Genomic DNA, 9,709 nt, shown 5'->3' with positions numbered 1-9,709 from the left:
TAAAAAATGAAGTGTATAAATTACAATGTTCTTGTGAAAAGAGAAGACATTGGAAAAACAGTACAGCTTTTGTATGAAAGAGTTAACCAACACAAAATAGATATAAAAAATACAAGCAAAAACTGGATTGGGACAACATGCAACAAAAACTGACCTTAAAATTAAGTTGGGTGATGTTATGATTCTAGGTAAAGAAAAGAATGATGCCAAGCTAATAGAACTAGAAAATATTTGTATAAATTTAGAAGACAATAATATTAACGTACAGCAAGACTAAAATAAAATTTGTAAACAATATAGAATCATTTTAAAAATGTAAAAAAATCGACAATAATACAATTTTAAATTAGTTAGGTAAATTAAATGTGAAAAATAATAATTTAAAATAATAATAATAAACTTAATAATGTAAAGTAATTGGTTAAAAAAAAATCGTAAATGTGTAAATATATAAGTAATTAAGGTTAAATTAGTTATGATAAAAGAACATGTACATTAACAGTACACCACTTGGAATTGAAAAAATACGTCATTACTCAAATAATAAGGACAACCAGTATAATGGTATAACACATAAGAACCTTCAAATTCTAAAATTGAAACCAGGTAGGTGTCTGTTTAAGGATTTTAACCATGTAACTGTTTTATTTAAAATTATATGGAAAAAATTGTTCGTAATAAGTAATTTTGTTAATTTTACTATGCAGACCGAAGATGGGAGGCTGGTGGCTGGTGGCCCCAATATCGATATCGATATAAAAAAAAGATTTTTTTTTTTGTATGAGATCTTAGAAGGCATGCAGATAGTAAAAATCAACAAGTTGATAGAAATAGTCAAAGACGAGCTGACACAATGTAAAAAAAATAATTGTAACCTTTCAAAGAAAACAAAAACAAGCAGCTATTATCACCTTAAAAAAATTAAATGGTTGTCAGTTCCTAGAAAAAACACCTAAAAAGTTATTAATAATTGTTTCAAAGTCCTAATGGATGAGGTATATTCTCGAAACCTTGAGACATGTTAGTCTTCTTTTTTTCGTTGATTTTTCAAAATTCAAGGCTGATATCAATTTATCGAGACCTATTAATATAATGACCAAACTGCAAAGTAATTTAAATAACAATCTAACTTCAATGTCAATTTTTATTTAAAAATGACGTATATGCTTTCCAAACATAAATGCATGGATCTACTGTTGGAAATGTTATAGCCCAACCACTGGACATCACCACCAGGTCGTTACCATTTTACAACGAAAGATTTTATTATATTTTACTAAATAAATAAAAGATGCATTGAAAGGCGAGCCAGATTGTGTCATTTTGTGTGCATTTTGTTTTGACATCACGGAAAATAAAAATTGTATTCTCCTAGGATTCCTTAGAAGAAAAGGGTAATGGTAAAGTGAGTAAGGCATGGCGAACTGGGGTTGTTGGGTGACGTCAGGCTCCCACCCCCGGGAGTGGGGGCGGCGCCCCTCTCCTCCGCCCTGGAGCCTCGCGGCCGCCAGTCTCCAGCCAACTTCCGCCTCCAGAGGGTCGCCGCCGACTCCAGAAGGCTTTCAGTGACCGAAGTGCAATCGCGTGTGACCAGTGTGTGCCACATTTTCCAAACGGAGGCGAAGTGCGTGTCCTTACGTCAGTCCGCAGTGCCAAACCTGTGCCGTTTTTATCAAAATACGATTTTACCCCCCAAAGGGCCAGTTCGAAATTTTGGATTTCCTCTTTTTCTATGAGGTGAATATTTCATTTTCCTAATCACTACAGCTTATATTTAATTAAATACAGTATTAAATTAATTCAAAAATAAACATCCAAGACCTTCCTTGACATGTCACAAGCTTTAAATTTTTGCAAAAATCATCGCCAAACAAACAAACATAAAAATATCCTGTATAAGTATAAACTCACGCAAATCAACATTTGTAAAAAACTTTTTACCTCATACCCAGTGGATTATGCGAATCTCATTTTTACCTCAGACGAGTTAGCATTTTAACGTTTAATCCTGTTAACTCTGATCGATTTGGCCTTTCTAAGGGCCACGGGAGGAAACCAATTAAGCAAAAACTCATCAAAGGAGATGCATTAGCCAAATTTGAATTTTACAATAATATAGACAGTACTGTTTACCATAGTTTAAAATAGTTCAATTCAAAAACGTAACAACCAGTTAAAACATTCTGGTTTTTATGTTAAGAATTCTGTATGCATTCGTCATAAAGATTTTAACAACATTTACCAAAAAATTGTAATATTCCTTTATTGTTTTGTAGCCAAACTTTCCATTCAGCACACTAATATTTAATAATTGCATTAATTATTTCCTAGTATTAAAATATATAAATAATCATTGTTTCTTTATTTTAACTGATTAAATGTCCATTTTTCTACCTCTTATTTAATTTGAACATCTCAAACTCGCTGATAAGCCAACGTGAACATGAGCATTTATCAAATTACAAATTTGTAATAATGTAGTTAATTTTATTTACTTCAATTTAAATTATTTCAGTTCAGAAAAAAGGGCACACGGTTAAGAATTGTAATCGCACCATTGGCCCTAATGGTGTTTTACTCAAAATATGTACCACAAATTTGAAGTTATTGTTTATTATTTTATTCTATAAACAATTGCAACCTACTTTTTTAATGTAACATATTAAATGAGATCAGATATGCATGAGGTTTAATAAAAGTTATTTAAATATGACGGTTTGAATGAAAATTATTCATAACACTAGAAAATCATTTGGTGATAGATTTAAGTTGAAATGACAATTTATTACCTGGTTTTGCTGTAATAATTTCACGTATCTGGCCTTAAGTCTCCTAGGCATGAATGTCTGACGCTGTTCAACGCTGTTGAGGGGCGGCGAATGATGGCTTGTTGGATTCTTATTCATTAGCACGAAGTTGTCTCCAATAAATGAGTGAATGCTTCTAGAAGAACTTCCTCAATGTACCTTTTGCAGTCAAAAATGCATTCTGTTCGATAATAAGTTCTCTATGGGGCGTCGGTGGCCGCAACGGTTTAAGCTTGACACGGCGCTTATCACTGTAAGGTAAAGGTCCCGGGTTCGAATCCAGCGGCCCTGCATTCAAAAACCCGACATACTTACAAATGAGCTTTTTTTTTCAAAAACACCGGCAACCCGAGGGTTGATATAACGTTATATTTATATAAGTTGATATAAGCGTTTTCCACGTCTTCTCTACACATGGTCACCATCCATTGCGACAAACCAAACCTGATCTGTGAAAGGAACAGCATCCCATTGTACCCAAGCGAGATCTAACTTGCGAATATGCCTTTATACTCAATGCCACTCTAATAGAGAACCTGATGCGGGATGTCCAGAGACTTATTCTCGCGAAGTTTTCCTTGAACTTAGAGTTCACCCTTACATAACAGACAGTTTTGAGTTAACTATCAAGGAGTTCATTAAATGACGGTTTCGTAGTGCGGTAACAGTAATAAAACGATCGTCTCAAGCCGTCGTACATCACATTCGACCACTACCTTCTCTTCTATCGAGACCCCGACCCTAAACCTCTGTAGACCATCGTGAATGGTAGATCGGGGCACACCCACTACTAAAATTGTCCTATGTAACGCTCGCTACGTCCTTCGTCGGCCAAAGCACCTGCCCGAGCGAGATCTCCACGTAAAACCATGCTTCAAAGAAAAAAATAACGATTTTTTTACTCAAAGTTGTTGTTGCATAAAAGAAATCAATTTAAAAGGCCAATTACAATGAAACAATACAACAATCCACATTACAACAATAAAAAATAAAGTACCATTTATCGCCATCATCGATCCAGTAAAATATTAAACGCAATGTGTGGTGATTAGTGACCGTTAATCGATAATTATTCAGAAATCGTGAGATGCGATCTGGTGTGATGTAGGTTTCAGAAAAACATTTTCTTTATAGCGCCTACGTTTCGATCTTTATTGAGATCATCTTCAGGGCTCAAAGTGTTTGTCTTCTGTGTAATTGTGCCAGTCTTGCGTGTCTAGAAGAGAGTATTAAGTGCAATAAAAATGTTAACATAGATTGTAAAAACGAAAAGATTTGATTTGTTTCATTTGTGAAGAATGTTATATAATCAATAATTCACATGACACTCACATATTCATAAATCATAATTTCACTTATCACATTTCTAGAAAAAAGAAAGTTGTACATTTAACAGCTTTAGAAAACTTAAATAAAGAATATTTCGTATTGTTTTCTTAATCTAATCCGGAAATCTAATGTTAACGAACTGTGTTCTTTTTATGCAGGTCAAGGGTACAGAAAGATATTTTTCACTTTAGGACAAAATGCTCAAATTTGTCGGATTACCCGTCTTCTCTATGTAGGTGTGCCCAGGCTTTCTTGAGATTAAATCATCTAGATCCTCAATGGTAAAAATAATTGTAAATCCCTTACAAGTTACCCGGACGATGGTTGGAAATACCGGTAACAACTGATTCAAGAATTCATTTGGTTGTAACTTTTCAAAGAAAGAGAAAAAATAATAAACAAAAAAGCTGTTGAGATGTTTTATTTACCTCTGGCTTCACGTAACTTTTATAATTTTATTATTACTCATATGTAACTATTCATTAAGATAAATCTAAATTTGCAAGTATTTTTCATTTTATTTTATTTTATTTTTAATTTTTATTACTAATTCATAGTTAACCCCCTACAAACGGATCCATGTCGTACTTTTGGTAATGTGTACTTGTTTTTGTATAAAAGGAAAAGTAAGTTAAAGTACTTGATACATACATAATATACTTATTTATATTACAATTACATTACAAACTTTGCCCGTAGATGATTCTACAGTCAAAAAGGAAGCAAAAAGTCCTAATTAACTATGGTCCGAATCTTAACTTTTTCGGAGTTATTTCACTTTTTCTGATTTTTTAAGATTTCACTACCTTGCTTCAAATACCACTGATAACTTCAAAAGAACAAGGTTTTAGACAAATCCGTTGATACCATTGAAAACTACGTTAAATTTCCAATAAGATGTGATTAATTCTAAATTTGTAAACGTTGGCAAAACCGCGTTTTAGAAATCAGAAGTTTGAAAAAAAAAATTTTTTTTCAAAGTTGAAAAACTTACTATGGTGATCCTAAAAAACTATTTCCAAACCGAGATTCCAGCAAATTTCAGAAAACGTACTCCATTTAATATCCTTTTTAGTGGTGAAATGACTTTTTTAATTAATTTTTTCAAAGAACAGAAAACACCGTGGTTGAAGGATTGGTAAGGTGGAAAAATAAATAATATTAAAAAATAAAAACTTAAGGAAATTTAAAAAAATTGTTAAACGGTATATATATATATACAGGGTGAATTGCTACTCGTGCTACAAACTTCTCCAGTAGATTCTTCACCCTAAAATGAACAAAAAAGTTCATATTGTCCATGNAATGGTTGAGAATCGGACCATGGACAATATGAACTTTTTTGTTCATTTTAGGGTGAAGAATCTACTGGAGAAGTTTGTAGCACGAGTAGCAATTCACCCTGTATATATATATACACATACTTTAACTTACTTTTCCTATATGTAGATTATTTAGAATATATCTGTAATTGGAAGGTAAGCGACTGTATTAATTCTTTTATCGTTGGTGAGCTTCAATTTTCTGTTAAAATGGCCTAATAATTTCAACAATGCAACAAAAGCGGCTGGATAAATAATCCGGTTTATTGCGAGAGTGATATAGTTTGTTATTATTGAACGATGTTATTTGTTCGGATGTTGATTGTCCTTCGCCCCCTTTGTAATGGAACAAACAAGGGAAAAAAAATCCCGCGATATAAACTTTATCAAACAATCTGTTCTGCTAAATTCCAATCCGCTAATCCAACCTGACTGTCTATTCACGCGTAAGCGTTAACTAATAACGTTTACAACAGAAATACATACTACGGATGTGATAACATGGCTTATTACGTTTCCAACACCTTGATTATTACCAATTACTCGAAATAAACCTTCATTTTCATTATGTTTATCCGTCTAATTATAAAGAAAAAATTGGCAAATTGAATTTTAGCCACCAGGAAGAGAACATCGTAATCGACCCTACAAACATTTTCAAGCACGTGTATTAAAATATTTTAAAACGACGTCTTACATTTTTTTTAAACTTATAAATTAATTATACCATTTTAATTATTGTTTTCATCGATAATGTCTTTCCTAATTACAATTACCCAGAAATAAATGGATATTTACATTCAATCAAAAGATATTCCGTTATATAATAAGCTTTAAATCAATTCATGTTTCAATAACAGTCCAGGTCTAATCGTTCACAAAACAAAATAAGAAATATCGTTTAAATAAACAAGTTATATTCTAAACCTGGCGGTTTGTCTATTTTGATTTTGCTAGATTTTATGCCCAGACAGTGACATTCACGACTTTGAATTACTATGCTTCAACTGGAGGATATTTTGACCAAATTTTAACAAGATTGATACACGAAATCAAGTTGAAGTAGTGACAGGCCAAAGTCGCTAACTCGCAACTCTCGACTTAAGCGAGGGTTCAATTTCGATAAATCGAAAAAAAAGATTCTTTTCAAATGTTTTTTAGACTTTTGATATTTCCTTAGTTTTATAAAGTTTTTGTGGATATTTTGACCTAATTTTAACAAGAATGATACACGAAATCAAGTTGAAGTAGTGAGGCCAAAGTTGCTAACTCGCAACTCTGGACTCAACCGAGGGTTCAATTTCGATAAATCGACAAAAAAGATTATTTTCAAATGTTTTTTAGACTTTTGATATTTCCTTAGTTTTATAACGTTTTTGTGGATATTTTGACCTAATTTTAACAAGAATGATACACGAAATCAAGTTGAAGTAGTGAGGCCAAAGTCGCTAACTCGCAACTCTCGACTCAACCGACGGTTCAATTTCGATAAATCGAAAAAAAAAAGATTATTTTCAAATGTTTTTTAGACTTTTGATATTTCCTTAGTTTTATAAAGGTTTTGTGGATATTTTGACCAAATTTTAACAAGATTGATACATATTTTCTAAAAATGTTGATATTGCGTAAAAATGAAAGCAAAAGAGACCTCTCCGAGAATGTGCCTATAATTGAATCGGTTGTAAATTTTGGTTATCATAAAATTGGTGGTTTTCAATTGTGTTAAAATATGGTTAACACCTTTTAAACTCCTTAAAAATGAATTTTTATTTTTAAAAAAAGGATGAAATTAACAGAAACTTCCTAACCGTTTACTTTGTATCCTTGATTCCCGGAGGCCCCAGTTCTGCCATTATGAGTACTTTATATGGCTCTACACCCTTGTAAAATGTCCGGTGGATCAGTGAATTCATCTCAAACCTAACAAAATTTTTGTGATTTTAGAAAAAAAATTCTATTCGAGATGTGGAGGCGTACAAAAAATTAATTTTGTTTAATGCAAGTGATTTTTTAAGCTACTTTGCTATTATTTCGGTCTATATGCAAAACTTGTAGATATACAAAGTACATAAATTATGCCGAAGTCAGTAATAATAGGTTCAATTTTTTTTCACAAGAAAGAAAGCTGATATTCGTTTTCTGTACCCTAAAAAGCTTGTAAAAATACAAGTTTTATAAAAGTCTCAAATTTTTCGCGATCTAAATGTCACCGATATTTTCGTAAATCACAAAAATGACGATAAATTTCAAACGACTCGACCGATCCACCAAAAACTTTACAAGAGTTTAGACTTATAAACTACAAACAACGATGTAAAAGCGCTTTCGTAAATAAATTAGAAGTGAATATACGATGTAAAAATATAATAATACATATATTAACTTGTATGCACAACGAAAGCAGAAATACTTGAGTACTTAAAAATCTTAATTAGCTAAAAATAATTCTTGCTTCTAGGCTCAGTTAGCTTTTAGTACGTTTAATATTATGAACCTAGCATCACGAAAAATATGTTTCAGTGACATCCATCCATCCTCTCGTTTTCAGCATCCACATGTGCTAACCCAAATTTCAGAAATTCATGCACAACCTGGGAAAAATAGTAATATTGCGAAAATGTGCGTTTAATTGAATTGAGTGTAACATAATCCTAATCTGCCAGTTAGGAAGTAGTCGTAAGTTGTAATAAAGTAGTCGTATTTGATTACATTTCTATTTTTCCAATTTTTTATTGGTTTTATTTACTTTAACAAAGTGGAATGGAATATTGTGTTCTGTTTATATTTAACGATTTGTATGACTCTACATGCAATAGTAGTTATTATGAAACAAACAAAAAAACGATTAAATTTCAGCTCTCCTTTATTAGAACTTGAGCAAAGTGTTTTCTCTGTAGTTTTACCATTTATCTTCAATGTTTACATTGAATTGTACACCGAAGTCTATTTTTTCGATTAAATATTCAACATTTTTTCAACAACAGAACAACAAAAATGTCAGCACCATAAAAATACAAATTGTATATGATACATTATAATAAAATATAATAATTGATAAATTTCTCAGTTCCAACTTTTCTCAAAAAACCATACAGACGTGGTAGAGTTGGTTACATCCCTAACATCTAATTAATTAATTAATTAGATTAGTCACATCTAGTTAGTAGAAAATAGTAAAACAAACAAAAAATAATTATAAATAAACCATCTTTTTATATAAGGTTTTGGTTGAAATGAAAAATTTAGAGTCACGAGCCGAAGGTCGTGGGTTCGAATCCGTCTCGTGACACTAACTTTTTCATTTCAATCAAAACCTTAAATAAAAAGGTTAATTAATTGAAAGAAGTAATTTGGTCAATCAGACCACTAAATATAATGGATTCGATTATAAATAAATAATGATATTAAACATTTTAAAATAAAAATACAAATTAGTATTTTCTTCGAGTTCATATACATTTGTAAAGTTTTTATACTGCTGTGTTTTGCTTGAAATTTTTCAACAATAAATACCATTTTGTAAGACGTGATAGTGGTCGTAAATTAAAAAAAACGCATCTTTTCCGAGATTGAAGCTATCATAAAAGAAAAATGTAATGACATTTCAATTCTGGTTACATCAAATATCTGAACTCATCAACGAATTTCACAGTTCTATTAAATTTAAAGTTAAGCATAATCTAAGTCTGCAAATTGTACATGGAGGTTATCTGGTTCATAGTACAATCGTAAAGCAAGGGACGAGGGCAAAGCTGTTTGAATTAATTCTGTAAAAAGTTACTCGACTAAATAAACTGTGTAATAATGAGGAGTAATATTAAAAAATTATTCGTGCTTGGCCCTTAATTTTTTTTTTTTTTTTTTTTTTTTTTTTTTTTTTTTAACAGAACTTGGAGGGCTTTGAATATTTTACATTTCAATAGATGATTAGCACGTAGTAATTGCATACACACAGGGAAATTTTTTTGACTTTAATTTGACTTTATCACATTTTGGGACTCACCATCTCTGTATGCGAAACTTTTTATAGATTGAACAACAATTTTCAAGTGCGTGATAGGGACTTTTTGTGTTCTTTTTCATATTGATGTTATTGTACATCTTCCTAATAAATTTACTTTGATAAGTCCAAGTACTGTTTTATCAGATAAAGATTTTTAATTGTGGTATATCGTGTTCGACGTCTTGTTTTAAGGAAGCCACTAATAAAATCACGAATTAGTTTTCCTCTTATCGTTTCGAACCTGAGGT

The 9,709-nt window shown here is 31.3% G+C and overlaps 1 protein-coding gene across 6 annotated transcripts in view; it reads left to right on the top strand.

Annotated features, from left to right (window-relative positions):
* Positions 1-1,522: 1,522 nt before the first annotated feature.
* Positions 1,523-9,709, top strand: part of LOC106662247 (ephrin type-A receptor 4) — a 397,805-nt gene continuing 389,618 nt past the window's right edge. For all 6 annotated transcript variants that reach the window (XM_014386173.2, XM_014386169.2, XM_014386170.2 and 3 more), the window contains exon 1: positions 1,523-1,737. The gene's annotated coding sequence lies outside the window, so the exon portion shown is untranslated. The remainder of the gene's footprint in view (positions 1,738-9,709) is intronic.

The sequence above is a fragment of the Cimex lectularius genome, unplaced genomic scaffold (genome assembly GCF_000648675.2).
Source record: "Cimex lectularius strain Harlan isolate CLEC.00 unplaced genomic scaffold, Clec_2.1 scaffold19, whole genome shotgun sequence".
NCBI classification, from domain to species: domain Eukaryota; kingdom Metazoa; phylum Arthropoda; class Insecta; order Hemiptera; family Cimicidae; genus Cimex; species Cimex lectularius.
The sequence above is the reverse complement of the archived record's forward strand: the minus strand, read 5'-3'. Positions and strand labels throughout refer to the sequence as shown.